Below are 15,152 nucleotides of genomic sequence, written 5' to 3'. Positions count from 1 at the left end.
GGAACAATTGAATAGCAAACGGGGAATGATTAAGAGATATACCGGCATGAGAAAGCATTTGGAACGAGGAAAAGAATACGATCAACACTGAAAGCTTGAATTGAATTCACCGGAGAAGAAAAAGAACGAAGAATAATAAACTTGAAGAACAACTTCATGAGAACCACCGGGTAAGCACATTGATTGAAAAGAATGAAGAGGCTTCCATCAATAAAATGATACTTGATTAAGAAATCTGAATCCTTGAATAAAAGGGTGGGAGGGTGGGAAAACAAAGGCAACTTGGGTCGGATGAAACGAACACCGTTGAGAAAAACTTAGAATTGATCTTGCGAATGTTGGAATGATTGGATCCACTTGAAGAGAAGCACGCCGATTGGAAAGAATTGAAAAGACAACCTTGAAGATGAAGAAGGATTGGTATTCACATAGAAGTATGAGAACACTGCTTAGGAAGGTATGGAATCAACACTTGACTTCGAAGCAACTCGAATACCACAAAACAAAACAAAACAAAGGATTGGCTTGCAAAATAAGCCGGAACAAACATATGATAGAGATTTCGTCCGAAGTTTTCGTGGTGGGGCCCACACGGGCTCGATCGTACATCACCATCATGTACAAGGCAGTGCACATGACATACGAAGCGTCCCTGAGTCGGCATAGCCAAGGACTCTTTAAGACACTACGAGACCGCTGTAAAACCAACCGTGGAAAGGCGGACCACTAGACGTCGAACCCCAATCTCATATCATACACCTGTCGGAAAGATATCCTAGGAGCTATTTGAATTCCCACTTATAAACTCCCGAAACTTTCTGGTTATGCAATCTGCTGTTGGGGATACAGGGGACACAAAATATATCACCCAAACTAACAATACCTAGATCCAGCTGTATCCATCCTTCAACACATAACCAAGAAACCTTCGGAAATCATTTACCTCAACCTTCGAAAAGCATCCGTTATACGAGTTATGGCAATACTCCCGAACTCCCGCCCCAGTACTGGGTGGCGTCGAGGTGATCTCACCAAAAACTGCATAAAAGAGATTTTCGATGTCGGCGAAACTCAGGTATTCCAGAACTGCAACGATAAAATTGTGACGACAACACCTCGGAGCTCAACTCCCCGGGACACTGCCACAACCCCTAAATGTCAGGAGGCACCAAGAACAATGTTCTCGTCACAAAACCATCGGAACGATTCCAAGATACCCGCGTGATCCTAAATTTTTTTAGTGAAATTTGAGGAGAGAAGAATCAAAACTTCTACGTCAGGAGACCTCACCAGAGCGACGAAGGGACTGAGGAGTAAAAAGAATCCTACTCTTCGATATATATAATCCTAAGACTCAAAACATTTTTGTTCTAGACTCAACAACGCCAGTGATTCGATCAAGCAGGGGGCTCCAAAGTTGGGGATGGCTCTGATTACCAACTTGAAACGCCCACGATGCGGCTATATCTCCCACGTGTCGAGGCACGACTTAGAGGCATAACCGCATTGTGGTTTAGTCGCAAGAAGGGTCATCTTCACACAATCCCATGTAATGAACAAGAATGGGATAAAGAGTTGGCTTACAATCGCCACTTCACACAATACATAAATAAAACATACATCATTCAGAGATACACACATAGGTTCGACTACGGAACCAAAATAGAGGAAGACAACCCAACTACTAGATCCCCGATCGTCCCAACTGGGCTCCACTACTGATCAACATGATAAGAAACAACACAACGAACAAGATCTTCATCAAGCTCCCACTTGAGCTCGGTTGCGTCACCTGCAATTGTTTGGAAGTATCTGTGAGTCACGAGGACTCAGCAATCTCACACCCGTGAGATCAAGACTATTTAAGCTTATAGGAAAGATGAGGTAATGAGGTGGAGCTGCAGCAAGCACTAAGCATATATGGTGGCTAACATACGCAAAGGAGAGCGAGAAGAGAAGCAACGGAACGGTCGTGAACTAGCAATGATCAAGAAGTGATCCTAAACTCCTACTTACGTCAAACATAACCCAGAAATCGTGTTCACTTCCCGGACTCCACCGAGAAGAGACCACCACGGCTACCCATGCGGTTGATGCGTTTTAATTAAGGTCAAGTGTCAAGTTCTCTACAACCGGATATTAACAAATTCCCATCTGCCACATAACCGCGGGCACGGCTTTCGAAAGATAATACCCTGCAGGGGTGTCCCAACTTAGCCCATCATAAGCTCTCACGGTCAACGAAGGATAAACCTTCTCTCAGGAAGACCCGATCAGTCTCGGAATCCCGGTTTACAAGACATTCGACAATGGTAAAACAAGACAAGCAAAGCCGCCCGGATGTGCCGACAAATCCCGATTGGAGCTGCACATATCTCGTTCTCAGGGCACACCGGATGAGCAAGACGTCGGGTTGGCATAGACCCTGGTTGCCCAGGGGGCGCCGGACATCGCTCGGTTTTGACCAGCACTCGAAGGAGAACTGGCCCGGGGGGGGGGGGGTAAATAAAGATGACCCTTGAGTCTGCAGAACCCAAGGGAAAAAGGCTTAGGTAGACAAATGGTAAAACCAAGGTTGGGCCTTGCTGGAGGAGTTTTATTCAAGGCGAACTGTCAAGGGGGTCCCATAAATCACCCAACCGCATAAGGAACGCAAAATCAAGGAACATAACAACGGTATGACGGAAACTAGGGCAGCAAGAGTGGAACAAAACACCAGGCATAAGGCCGAGCCTTCCACCCTTTACCAACTATATAGATGCATTAATTAAATAAGAGATATTGTGATATCCCAACATAAACATAATCCAACATGGAGCAATCTTCATCTTCACCTGCTACTAGCAACGCTATAAGAGGGGCTGAGCAAAAGCGGGAACATAGCCAAACAATGGTTTGCTAGGAAGGGTGACAAAGGTTAGAGGTTCATGGCAATTTGGGAGGCTTGAAAAGCAAGTGGTAGGTAGCGCGGCATAGCAATAGAGCGAACAACTAGCAAGCAAAGATAGAAGTGATTTCGAGGGTATGGTCATCTTGCCTGAAATCCCGCTAGGAAGAAGAACGAGTCCATGAAGAAGACAAGCGGACGTAGTCGAACGAATCCTCACAACTCCGGAAAGAAACTGAAGCTAACGAGAGAAGCTACCCGGAAAGAAACAAACAACATAGTAAACAACCACCACATACACATGGCATGATGCACAACCAAGTATGATGCATGTCCGGTTTAAAGAGGCATGGCATGGCAAGGTGCACAAACAATACTACAAATTAAATGGAGCTCAATATGCAACGAGTTACATATTGACGAAACACCACATTCAAGTTATTTAGTTCACACCTGTTTATGTACCCAACAATATTAAATGTTGATTAACATGGCAAGAGGTGAGGCATATGAAAACTACCTATCTAGGCAAATTTAAATGAGGCCGGAACAACTAATAACAATTCCGAAAAATCCTCATATGCATATTTTAGATTTGGTACTGTTCTGCCCTAAGCACAATTTTAATGTTGTTAAACAGCAAAATAAAGTGTACCATGTTAAACTAGGCATTTTTTCTACCCCATTTACATATGAAGTTTATTAAAATCCGAGTTACGGTTATTTAGTTATGAAATAAATCATTTTAACATCTTATTCGAGCAAAATTAATCAAACAACATTTTAAACAATTTTTAACATGGGTGAAAGTGGCATATTATTAATCTACACAAAATTCTAAGTATTTTACATGTTTGAAACATTTTAATCCGATGCATGGTTGTGGAGTTATTAAATGCATGAAGTTTTGGGGTTTTTCTGTAAATCTGTAATCTCCTGGATAAATGTGAAAATCATCGCAGCCGAAAAAAACACTACGGGCCGAAACTGTTGGGCGCTGGGCTGCTCACCTAGCTGAGCTCGGCCCAGATCGGTGGAGGTGGGAGCTGGGCCGCAGTCAACGACGAAGGGGAGGTGGCCCAGGTGCGTGCGGTCGATCATGAGACAACGATGCGGTCAGCGGGTGCCGCTGGAGCGCTCGTTCAGTTGCTCGAAGCAGAGGGTGGAGCGGTGGTTGACGACGCCGGGGACGCGTGGGACTCCGGCGAGCGGCGGAAGGAGCGGACGGGCGGATCCGGGCACGGGAAGATGGATCCGGCCGGTCTTGGAGGAGATCGAGGCACGCGAGGCAGGTGGGGAGGAGGTCAACGCGGCGGCGCAGGCATGCGCTCGATGCAGCGCTGCTGCATCTAACTGCAGAAGAACTGCAGTGGCGCCATGGCGAGGCGGTGGCAGCAGCAGGTCCAGGAGGGGTCGCCGGGGAGGCGGGCACGCGTGGTGGAGTTGCTGGTCCTGTGGTGCTGCGAAGACGACGGAGGGCGACGACGGTTTGAGGCGCGTGGGACTTGGTGGAGCTCGACGTGGAGCCTGCGGTGGCTTCCATGGCGCGGGGAGCACCTGTACAGAGAGGAGAGGGGATGGGTGAGAGGCACAGGAGGCCACGGGAGGGAGGAGGAACAAGGGAGAGAGCGACGACGCTCATCTGCTGGTTCAGCGGCGGCCGGCGGGGTGCTGAGCTGCTGCTGCTTGGGTGGCCGACGGCCATTGGCTCAAGGATGACGAGGAACGCCGGCGAGCTTGCTCCGGGATGACGCAGATCAGCAAGAGGAGACGGGCCTACGAGGGAGAGGAGCTCGGCTGAAGGAGAGGTCGGGCGGGGCAGCGCGTGGAGGAGGGCACGGGCATGGCTGAAGCCCCGGTGGGCTTGGGCGGCGACGAGGCAAGTCTCTGGCGAAGCAGAGGCGCGGAGACGAGGAGGACAGCCTCGAGCATGAGGGAGCTCGTGGGTGGCTGGTGGAGTGGATGGATGATCGAGGAAGGCTTGCTGTGGTTGGGCGGCGACGCAATTCGAGGGAGGTGGTCGGAGCGATCTGGTTGGGTGGGATGGATCCCGATGGGGATTTGGTAGAGTGGCGGCGCGGCTGGGAGGATGGGACAGGTACCTAGATTTTAGGGTTGTCCACTATTTATACTGCAATGAGATTAGGGTAGGGGCTACCTCGTCCCTCCGATCGCAATCGGACGATCGAGAATAAATAGGTAGGGAGTCCAAATAACAAAACGGAGATGTTTTGTAGATGTTAGGGGATGATCCGGACCCAACGGTCACAACAGTCCGGGTCGGGTTCGGGACAATCTCCGGACGCGCGCGAGGGGGTCGGTGGTTGTGCAGAGAGGGTCAAACGGTCAGACAAGAGAGAATCGAAAATCTGGTTAGACTCAGAACGGTCAACGAACGCAAGGGGGGACGCGGCAACTACGAGCGGATGCAAGTTTGAAAAACAATGACGGCAACAGAGTGCTGATGCAATGCGAATGATGCGATGAAGAATGCAACAACAAAATAAATAACAGAGCTGACACGCAAAACATGGAACGCATCTGGAGCGTCGATCTCGGGGCGTTACATGGGTTCTTTGTGGCCCAAAGCTGTCCGCACGTCTTCCGGCGGCGGTTTCCGCACGCTGTTAGGGCGTAATAATCGCGGGACGTGGGGGAGTGGGCGCAGTTAATCCTACGTCCCTCCCCACGTCTCGCCTCCTCGGCTTCGCCGCACGGGGCTATAAGTAGGGGGAGGAGGGGAAGCGGCAGACGCTCGCACGCTCCTCTCCTCTCCGCCATCTTCTTCCTCCTGCTTTCCCTCGCAGCAGTGCCTCGCCGCCGCGCCATCCCACCAATCTTCACTCAGCCCCGTAGCTTCGCCGCCGCAGGGCCGTGCTTTCTCCGCCGCCGCACTCTTCCTTGCTAGCTTCTCGCCACCATGCAGTACGGCGGGGACTGGGACGGCTCCTTCGTCCATATGGACCACGTCGAGTTCCTCCGCAAGACGCGGCGGTTGCCCGGCAAGGACCAGGTGCGGGTCTGTCTCGCGCCGGAGAAGGAGATCACGCCGGCGCTGGAGGAAGGCGAGCGGGTAGTCCTCCGCTCGCACTTCCTGCGCGGCCTCGGCCTGCCGGCGAGCGCTTTCTTCCGCTCCTTCCTCGACTTCTATCAACTCCAGCCGCACCACCTCACTCCGAACAAGGTGGTGCTATTGTCCGCCTTTGTCACCTTGTGCGAAGGCTTTCTTGGTGTTCACCCCACCCTCGAGCTCTGGAGGGAGTTCTTCCAATCTAAGCTCGGCACCCGCATGCAGGGCGTGCCGGCTCAGAGCGGCGCCTTCATCGCGATGCGGAGGCCGGCGGCCGACAACCCCTTCCTCGTCATCACGCTGATCCAGTCGGTGAAGCTCTGGCAGAAGTCGTATTTCTACGTGAAGAACGTCGCCCCGCAAGGCGACTACGTCGCCCCGCAAGGCGACTACGTCAACTTGCCGGCTTACGTAGCCGGCCCGCCGGCTGGGAGGCAGCCCCAGTGGTCCTATCGGGCCGTGATGCTATCGCAGGCTGGAGCCGCGGCCGTCACCCGACTTCGGGTGATGATCCAGTCGGAGGGCCTGACTGGGTCCGACTTGCTGGCCGCCTTCGTCGCGCGCCGGGTGCTTCCGCTTCAAAGCCACCCTCACCTGATCTGTCAGATGAGCGGCCAACGCGATCCGAGTCGGATGTGCACCAAGGATATGCCGCACGACGAGGTGGCTCATATGGTGAATTATCTTGTGAACTGCAAGCTCTCCGCGGAGTGGCAGTTTGGCAAGGAGCCATACTCCCGCGCACATCCTCCTCCTACGGTATGCTCTATTTACCCTTTCTTCTCTTAGTTTTGTTGCCGAGGTTTTCTTGGCCGACTCTGACCAGTCAGCACGTCTTGGCAGAGCCCACTCCTTCGACCTGCAGCCGAGTCGGGGGCAGAGCGCTGATTTCTCCCCGACCGGGTGGAGCATGACCTGGAGGACCACGACTTGGGGGCGGTCGCCATGGATGAAAACACTGAGGCGGGTGGCGGCGAAGCCGGCGGCTGCGGGCTCGGAGTCAGCTTCGACGACTGGCCGGATGACGACGAGGCAGAAATCGTCCCACGCCGCCAGCCAGCGTCTGGCCATGGCGCGGGTTCTTCCGCTGCGCCGCCGGCTCGGGGCGGCGGGCAGAAGCGCTGGGCCGCGTCGAGCTTGTTCGGCAGTCGGCCGAAGAAGCCCAAGGGCGGGGCGGCAGCGACCAGGCGGGATGAGGCGGCCGCGAAGGCGGCCCGCTTCCACAAGGTGGTGAAGCAGCCGCAGACGGTGTTGGCGTAAGTGTATATTCCTTTGCATATTCTTTCTTCTTTTCTTGATGATTTCGGAATCCTTGCCCTTTCTCAAAAATCAGGGCTCCGCTTTCTCTTGAGCGGGTTGCTGCCGCCTCCGTGGTTGGATCGCCGGGAGGATCCGTGAGCACCCGCCGTGTGGACCCCCGTGCCGAGCTTCAGGCGGCGACGGAGCGAAATGCGCGGGAGGCGCGGGAGGAGCGGGAGGCGGAGGAGCTGAGGGCGGCTGCCGCCAAGGCGGCACAGGAGGAGGAGGAGGCGGCGAAGGCGCGTGCCGACGCGGCGGCCAAGGCCCAAGCGGAGGCTGCGGCCGCGGCAACAGCGGAGGGGGCCTTGCTCGTCACCCCTCTGCGTGTCGCGGCGCCCGAGGTCCCGGAGCCCCTGCCGGAGGTAGCGGGCGGCGACCTGCCGGGGTTGGAGAGGGAGGACGACGTCGTCGTCCCGGAGAGGGAGGCGGCACTGGCCTCGCCGACTGGGGCGGCTCAAGGCAGCCGGCCTAATGTGCCGCCTGCGCAATCGGCTGGGGGTGAGCCGGCAGCGAGGACAGACCAGGTGGTCCAGTCGCCATCGCGCCAGCGCGCGGGGAAGGCCACTTCGGACCCGCAGAATGCCGCGGGCTCCGGCTTGTCGGCCCGGGACGTGGAGGCGGCCAGCGCCAGCTCGGGGTGGACGCCGGGTGGAGGGACGACCGTGGTGACCGTGGCGGCGCAGGAAGTCCGGAACCGTCTTCAGTCCCAGGCTGCGGCGCTGAGGAAATACAATGATGAGTTCCTTGCGACGCGAGCGGCCATTCGGGTTAGTATTCCCGTTTTTGCTTTTTTGATCTTGGTTTCTTCCGTGGGGGCGCGTCAGCGCACCCACTGGGTGTAGTCCCCGAGTTCCGAGTCGGCTGCTGAGCAGGCGGCTTGGAACTTCTTAGATGGCTTTGTTTGCTATCTTGTTCTTATTCGCTTCTCTGCCTGACTTGCAGGACTACCACAACCTCCGTGCGGCTGCCTTCAAGTCCCAGGCTCGGGAGCTGACCCAGAAGAATGCTGATCTATCTAAGAGCCGGGGTAAGTGCTTCATCTTTTATCTCACGTGGGGGCGCGTCAGCGCACCCACTGGGTGTAGTCCCCGAGATTCGGGCCGACTGCTGAGCAGTCAGGTCGGATCTTTCTTGACGACTTCTTCCTTATTGCTTCTTTCTTCTCTGCCATGCCTGCAGCAGCCAATGCCAAACTGAGGGAGCAGTTGGGTGGGACTCAGGCCGCCCTTCGCGCTAAGGAGGCCGAGTTTGACGCCTTGGCCCAGGAGCGTGACCGCCTGGCCAAGAGGCTGGCCGACCATGAGGAGCGCCACAAGGCAGCCCTGAAGGCAGTGCAGGACAGCGAGGCCGCCCTTCATGCTAAATATGAGACAGAGGTGGCGAGCTGGACCCAGGCGAGGCTGTCGTTGATCAAGGGCTACGGCCAGATTGAAGACTTGGTTGACGGTAGGCCGCCCTCTTCTTCGTCCCTTGCTTGCCGCTTGCCGTTTGGTTCATTTTCTGACTTGGTGTTTTTTCTCTTCTTTCTCTTTCTTTCTTGCGCAGAGTACTTCTCTGGCTACTCTACTGCCGCCAACCAGGTTGTCGAGGCCCACCGTGAGGCACAAAGGCAGGCTGGCGCCGGGATCGCGCCGAACGCTCGCCGGTCGCTGGAGGAACAGCTCTTGGCGATTCAAGCCCTCCTCCAGCCGGCTCACCGCATGCTCCGCCAGCTTCAGCGTGTTGGGGCACAGGTGCTGGCCGCTCTTTGGCCTGGTGAGGTGATTCCCCGCACCCCCAGTCGGACTGCCGACTGGCTGGAGGTGGCGGCCGGCCGCTTCGAGGCCTGGAAGGCTTCTGCTGCTCGGTACGACGCCAGGCGGGCGCTGGAGTTCGTCAAGGCCTGGTATCCAGAGCTGAGTTTGGACCAGCTGACCACCTGGCGGCAGGAGGCCGACACGGAGCTGGAGCCGGTGCGGTCGGCTATCATCCAGCGAGCCTCGGCGATCGCCGACTACACCGACACCAGCGCCTTCGCTCCTGAGGTGGACGACAACGGCGTTGCCCAACCGGAGGAGTGGTTCGGGCTGAACCCGGCAGATGGCGAGGACTCGGCAGAGGAGATCGACTCCAGCGACGAGGGCGAGGAGGAGGAGGGTGAAGACGCCATGCCAGATGGTGGAGCGGCCGGTCAGCCTCAGCTTGACCGTGCCTCCAGCAACAAGGCACGCGCGGGCGCACCGCCTGCAGCCGGCGATGATCAAGCCGAGACCCGCCAGCCGGCCACTCCTCCAGCCGGCGACGCCGTCTTCACCGACCAGCCCGGCTCCCCTACTGTGCCCTTAGTCTAGTCTGCTGCCTCTACTTTTCTGTTTTACCACTCTTGGGACAGTATTTTGTTAAGTTTGCACAATTCCACCCACTGGGGGTGTATTCGAACTATATTGACTGCCGGCCTGTTGAAGGCCTTATGTGTAAATATAATTATGCATAAGTTTGGCTTTCCCTTGTTCTTTGCTTTTCATCCTTCGGCTGTTTCCTTTGCCGCCCTCCCTTGGTTGCCGCCTTCCCAGCCGGACAGCTGCTCTGCAGTCTGTGGCTGGAGAAGTGCTTAGCCGGTTGGGAGGGCAAGTACTCAAGCTTTGCTGGATTGTAGCGAAGTGACTGGGAAGCCGGCCAGCCGGCTGTTTGGGCAGCCGGTAGGCGTGGTTGTAGGCCGGCTTGTGTTATATAAGTTCGTTAGTCCTTAGCCGTTTTTCGTGTGGGCACCATTCTGCCTTTGGCTCTTGCCAGTCAGACAGTCGGTTCTTCGAGCTGCGACTTTGAACAAGAGAGGGCTCGGGTGCTGGCACACTACTTGTCTGACTTCAGGTAGAACTTTTAATATAACTTAAGGCGGCCAGTCCCCGGGCCGACTAGTCGAACCCGATGCCAGACAGAAAATCAAATGTAATAATACATTCATGAGTATGACACTCATCATTCATAGATAAAGGAGGGCAGTCCCCGAGTACGCCTCGGGGGGCCCGGTTTCTCGTACTTAATACAAAAAGGTAGCATGATACATACTGCTTTTAACTGTAGAGTCTTCTCAGGAGGTTGGCGTTCCATGGTCGTTCCGTCTCCTTGCCGGAATCATCCCTCTTGCGCGCTCTTGGCTTCTGTGCGTCGATCAGGTAGTAGGAGTCGTTGCCTAGTGCCTTGCTGACGACGAAAGGGCCTTCCCAAGGGGCCGAGAGCTCGTGCTGGCCGGCTGTTCGCTGGATCAGCCGGACCACAAGGTCGCCCTCTTGGAAGGATCTTGGCTTGACCTTCCGGTTGTGGTAACGGCGCAAACCCTGCTGGTAGATGGCGGACCGGCTGAGTGCTAACAGTCGGCCTTCTTCCAGCAGGTTGACGCCGTCTTCTCGTGCTTCCTTGGCCTCCGCCTCCGTGTACATGGTGACCCGAGGCGAGTCGAACTCGATGTCAGTTGGGATGACGGCCTCGGCACCATATACAAGGAAGAACGGAGTGAAGCCGGTTGACTTGTTTGGGGTAGTACGCAGACTCCAGAGGACAGCCGGCAGCTCATCGAGCCAGCAGCCGGCCAAACGCTCTAGTGGTACGACCAGTTGGGGCTTGATGCTGGAGAGGATGAGGCCGTTTGCTCGCTCGACCTGGCCGTTTGACTGCGGGTGGGCAACGGACGCTAAGTCCAGTCAGATGCCCTGTGTCGCGCAGAAACATGCCAGTGCTCCCTTGGCAAAATTTGTGCCGTTCTCGGTGATGATGCTGTGTGGCACACCATACCGAGTAGTGATGTCGGCGATGAATGTCACGGCAGTCGGCCCGTTCAGATTTTTGATCAGCTTCGCTTCGATCCACTTGGTAAATTTGTCCACGGTGACAAGAAGATGTGTCATGCCGCCGCGGGCTGTCTTGAATGGGCCCACCATGTCCAGCCCCCAAACGGCAAAGGGACAGGTGAGGGGGATGGTCTTGAGTGCAGAAGCCGGTAGGTGTTGCTTGGAACTGAAGACTTGGCATCCTTTGCAGCATTTGACTAATTCCTTGGCATCTTCCAAAGCAGTCGGCCAGAAGAAACCATGGCGGAAAGCTTTGGCCACAAGTGATCTTGAGGCTGTGTGGTGGCCGCATTCGCCTTGGTGGATATCCTTGAGTATTGCTACGCCCTTCTCTGGCTCGACGCAGCGCTGGAAGACTCCAGTGACGCTACGCTTGACAAGTTCTCTGTTTATTATTGCGTATGCTCCGGCTCGGCGTTGCACTAGTTTTGCCGAGATCTCATCAGTCGGTAGCTCTTTGTTGACTAGGAAGTTGAGGATGGGCTGGGCCCATGATGGAGCTGTGACTTCTTCTACTGTCAGTACGGCCACTGTGACCCGGGTGGGTGGGTTGGGTGGTGGAGAGTTGGAGTCGGCCACCGCTTCTTGTGTCGCTGCAGTCCCCGGGCCAACTGCTGCAGTCCCCGGGCCGGGTTCTGAAGTCCCCGAGCCGGGTGCGACTACGACAGTCCCCGGGTCGCTTGTCGAGGTCCCGGAGCCGCCTGCTGGATTCCTCCAGTCGGATCCGGCTGCATCAGGGGCGGGCGGTACGAAGATAGAGTCCGACTCTGGGGACGGCTTGATACACGGTTTGAGGAGGCGCTGGAGAGAGACACCGGTTGGTATAGCATGTCGGGTGGAGCCGATCCGTGCTAGGGCATCTGCTTGGTCGTTGTCGGCCCGTGGCACGTGAAGGAACTCGCACCCCTCGAAGTATCCACTGATCTGCTGGACGAGGAATCGATAGCTCGACATGTTTGCATCCTTGGCGTCCCAGTCGCCAGATGACTGCTGGACCACCAAGTCTAAGTCGCCATAACACAGGATCCGGCGTATGCCGAACTCTTTGGCTAGCTGGAGCCCGTGTCTGAGCGCCTCGTACTCAGCCACGTTGTTGGAGGCGGCAAAGTGGTTTGCAGCGTGTATCTGAGCTTGTCGCCTTTGGGAGAGGTGAGGACAATGCCGGCTCCCAAGCCGGTGCGCATCTTGGACCCGTTGAAGTGTATCCGCCAATGCGTGGAGTCGGGAGCCGGCGGTAGGTACTGGGTCTCGGCCCAGTCGACAAGGAAGTCGGCTAATGCTTGGGACTTGATGGCGGTGCAGGGCTGGTAGAAGATTGTGTAAGGTGCCAGCGCAATGGCCCATTTAGCCACCCGGCCGGATGCATCTCGGCAAGCGGGGCAGTGCATACGACCGTGATGGGATGCTCTTGAAAGTAGTGCTTCAGCTTCTTGGCGGCGAAGTACACTCCATAGCACATCTTCTGGTAGTGCGGGTAGTTTTGCTTTGAGGTGGACAGTACTTCGCTTAAATAATATACCGGCCTCTGGACTAACTGGGCTCGACCTTCTTCAGGGCGCTGGACCACGATGACTGTACTGACCACTCGGCTAGTCGCGGCTATGTAGAGGAGCATGGGCTCCTTCTCAGTCGGCGCCGCCACGACAGGTGGAGTGGTCAGCATCTTCTTCAACTCATGGAAGGCTTGGTCTGCTTGGTCATTCAACTCGAAATGAGTGGATTTCTTCATGAGCCGGTACAGGGGGAGAGCCTTCTCTCCTAGCTGGCTGATGAAGCGGTTTAGGGAGGCCAGGCACCCGCGGAACTTCTGAACGTCTCGCAACTTGGTGGGAATCTCCATCCTCTTGATGGCCTTGATCTTCACAGGGTTGCACTCAATGCCGCGTTCGGAGACCAGAAAGCCTAGAAGCTGGCTGGCTGGTACTCCGAACACACATTTCTCGGGGTTGAGCTTGATCTGGAATCGACGCAAGTTGGCAAATGTTTCTTTGAGGTCTTCCAGCAGGGTACCGCGCTTCTCCGTCTTCACCACAATATCGTCTACGTAGACGTGGGCATTTCTGCCGAGTTGCTTGAGGAGGCATTTCTGCATGCAACGCTGAAAAGTGGCACCGGCATTCCTCAAGCCGAATGTCATAGTCAGGTAACAGAAAGCTCCGAATGGTGTGATGAAGGCGGTCTTCAGGCGGTCAGCTGGGTCCAACTTGATCTGGTGGTATCCTCAGTAGGCATCCAAGAAACTCAACAGCTCGCATCCGGCTGTGGAGTCTATCACTTGATCAATCCGTGGCAGGGCAAACGGATCTTTGGGGCAGGCTTTGTTGAGGCTAGTGTAGTCTATACACATACGCCATTTGTTGTTCTTCTTCAACACCAAGACTGGGTTGGCAAGCCACCTAGGAAAAACACTTCCATAATAAAGCCAGCGGCAAGGAGCTGGGCTATCTCTTCTCCTACGATTCTTCTCTTCTCCTCCGACAGTCGGCGGAGAGGCTGCTTGACTGGCTTCGCGTCCGCTCGGACGTGTAACTTGTGCTCGGCGAAATCCTTCGGAACACCCGGCATGTCCTTTGGGGACCATGCAAAGATGTCTCGATTCTCACGGTGGAAGTTGACGAGCTCGCCTTCCTATTTACTGTCCAGGTTTGCACCAATGACAGCAAACCTCTCTGGGTTCTCCGGGTCCAGAGGTATCTTCTTCGTCTCCTTGGCCGGCTGGAAGGAGCCCTGAGCATCATACTCTTTGGGGTTGGGGGACAGGGCCGGCTGCTTGCCGGCCATGGCCACAACTCGCTCCAGCATCTTCTTCTCTTCTGCAACCATGAGGGACTCGGCCAGTCGGCTGCTGGCTGCAGCGCACTCGATGGACTTCTTGTAGTCCCCGACTACAGTGGTGATCCCCTTCGAGCTCGGCATCTTCATCTTTAGGTAGGCGTAGTGGGGCACAACCTTGAACTTGGCCAGGGCAGGTCGGCCAAGCAAGGCGTGGAAAGGGCTCTCTAGGTCCACTACCTCAAACCAGATCGCTTCTCGGCGAAAGTGATCCTTGTCCCCGAAGAGAACATCCATCTTGATCTTGTCGATTGGGGAACAGGACAGGCCGGGTACGATGCCATGGAACACGGTCCGGTTTGGCATGAGCTGCTTTGCCTTGAGGTTCAACTTCTCCATGGTGTCGCAGTACAGTATGTTGATACTGCTTCCGCCATCAATCAGTACGCGGGAGAATCGGGCAGCTTGCCTCTCCGTTGCGAGGGTGACATCCAACACCAATGCGTAGGAGCCAGGGGACGGCATCACCTCTGGGTGATCGGCCCAGCTCCAGCTGATAGGCCTTTCGGACCAATGCATGAACTCGGGGTTGCTGGAGGCGACTGCATTGACCTCTTGGTGCTGTCGGCACCGGCTGTGCTTGTCTTCAACCTGGCTCGTGAAGACGACATAGGCGGCGTGCTCATCTGGGAACTCATCCTGAATGGCTCCGACTGCTGGTCGAGCAGCCGGCTGCTGGGGGGCTGGAGGCGGCGGGCCGGGAGGCGGAGGCCGCACCAGCCCCTCGCCCTTGGAGATCCGTGTGAGCCAGTGGCACTTTTGGGTCGTGTGGTTGGACGGCTTCGCGCTGCTGTGAAACTTGCAAGGGGTATCGAGAGTCTGCTTGTAGGATAAGGCCGGCTGCCAAGCCGGCCTGCCGCCCTTCTTCTTGGGAGCGGGCTGTTCTTCGGGCTGCTCGTCTTCGACAGTGGCCACCTGCCGACTGGTGGAAGGCGGCATAGGGGCCTTGCGCTTGTGGTCGTTCTGGTAGGGGCGCCGGTTGGAGTCGCCAGCCGGCATCTTGGGAGCCGGAGTGAGCACCTTCCTAGAGGCGTCCACTCATAGCTCGGTCTTCATCGAGGAGTCGGCCGTGGCGTACTTGTCGGCTATGACCAACAGCTCGTCGAGGGTAGCTGGCTCGTCGCAGAGGAGTCGGTGCTTGAGGAGGGTGCCCTCTCGGCACCCGGCGGTGAAGTATTCGATGGCTTGAACCTCGTGCACCCCCTCGCAGGAGTTGCGGAGCTCAGCCCATCGCGTG

This window comes from Aegilops tauschii, chromosome 6 (assembly GCF_002575655.3).
Source record: "Aegilops tauschii subsp. strangulata cultivar AL8/78 chromosome 6, Aet v6.0, whole genome shotgun sequence".
In the NCBI taxonomy this organism is placed as follows: Eukaryota; Viridiplantae; Streptophyta; class Magnoliopsida; order Poales; family Poaceae; genus Aegilops; species Aegilops tauschii.
Note: the sequence above shows the minus strand (reverse complement) of the source record.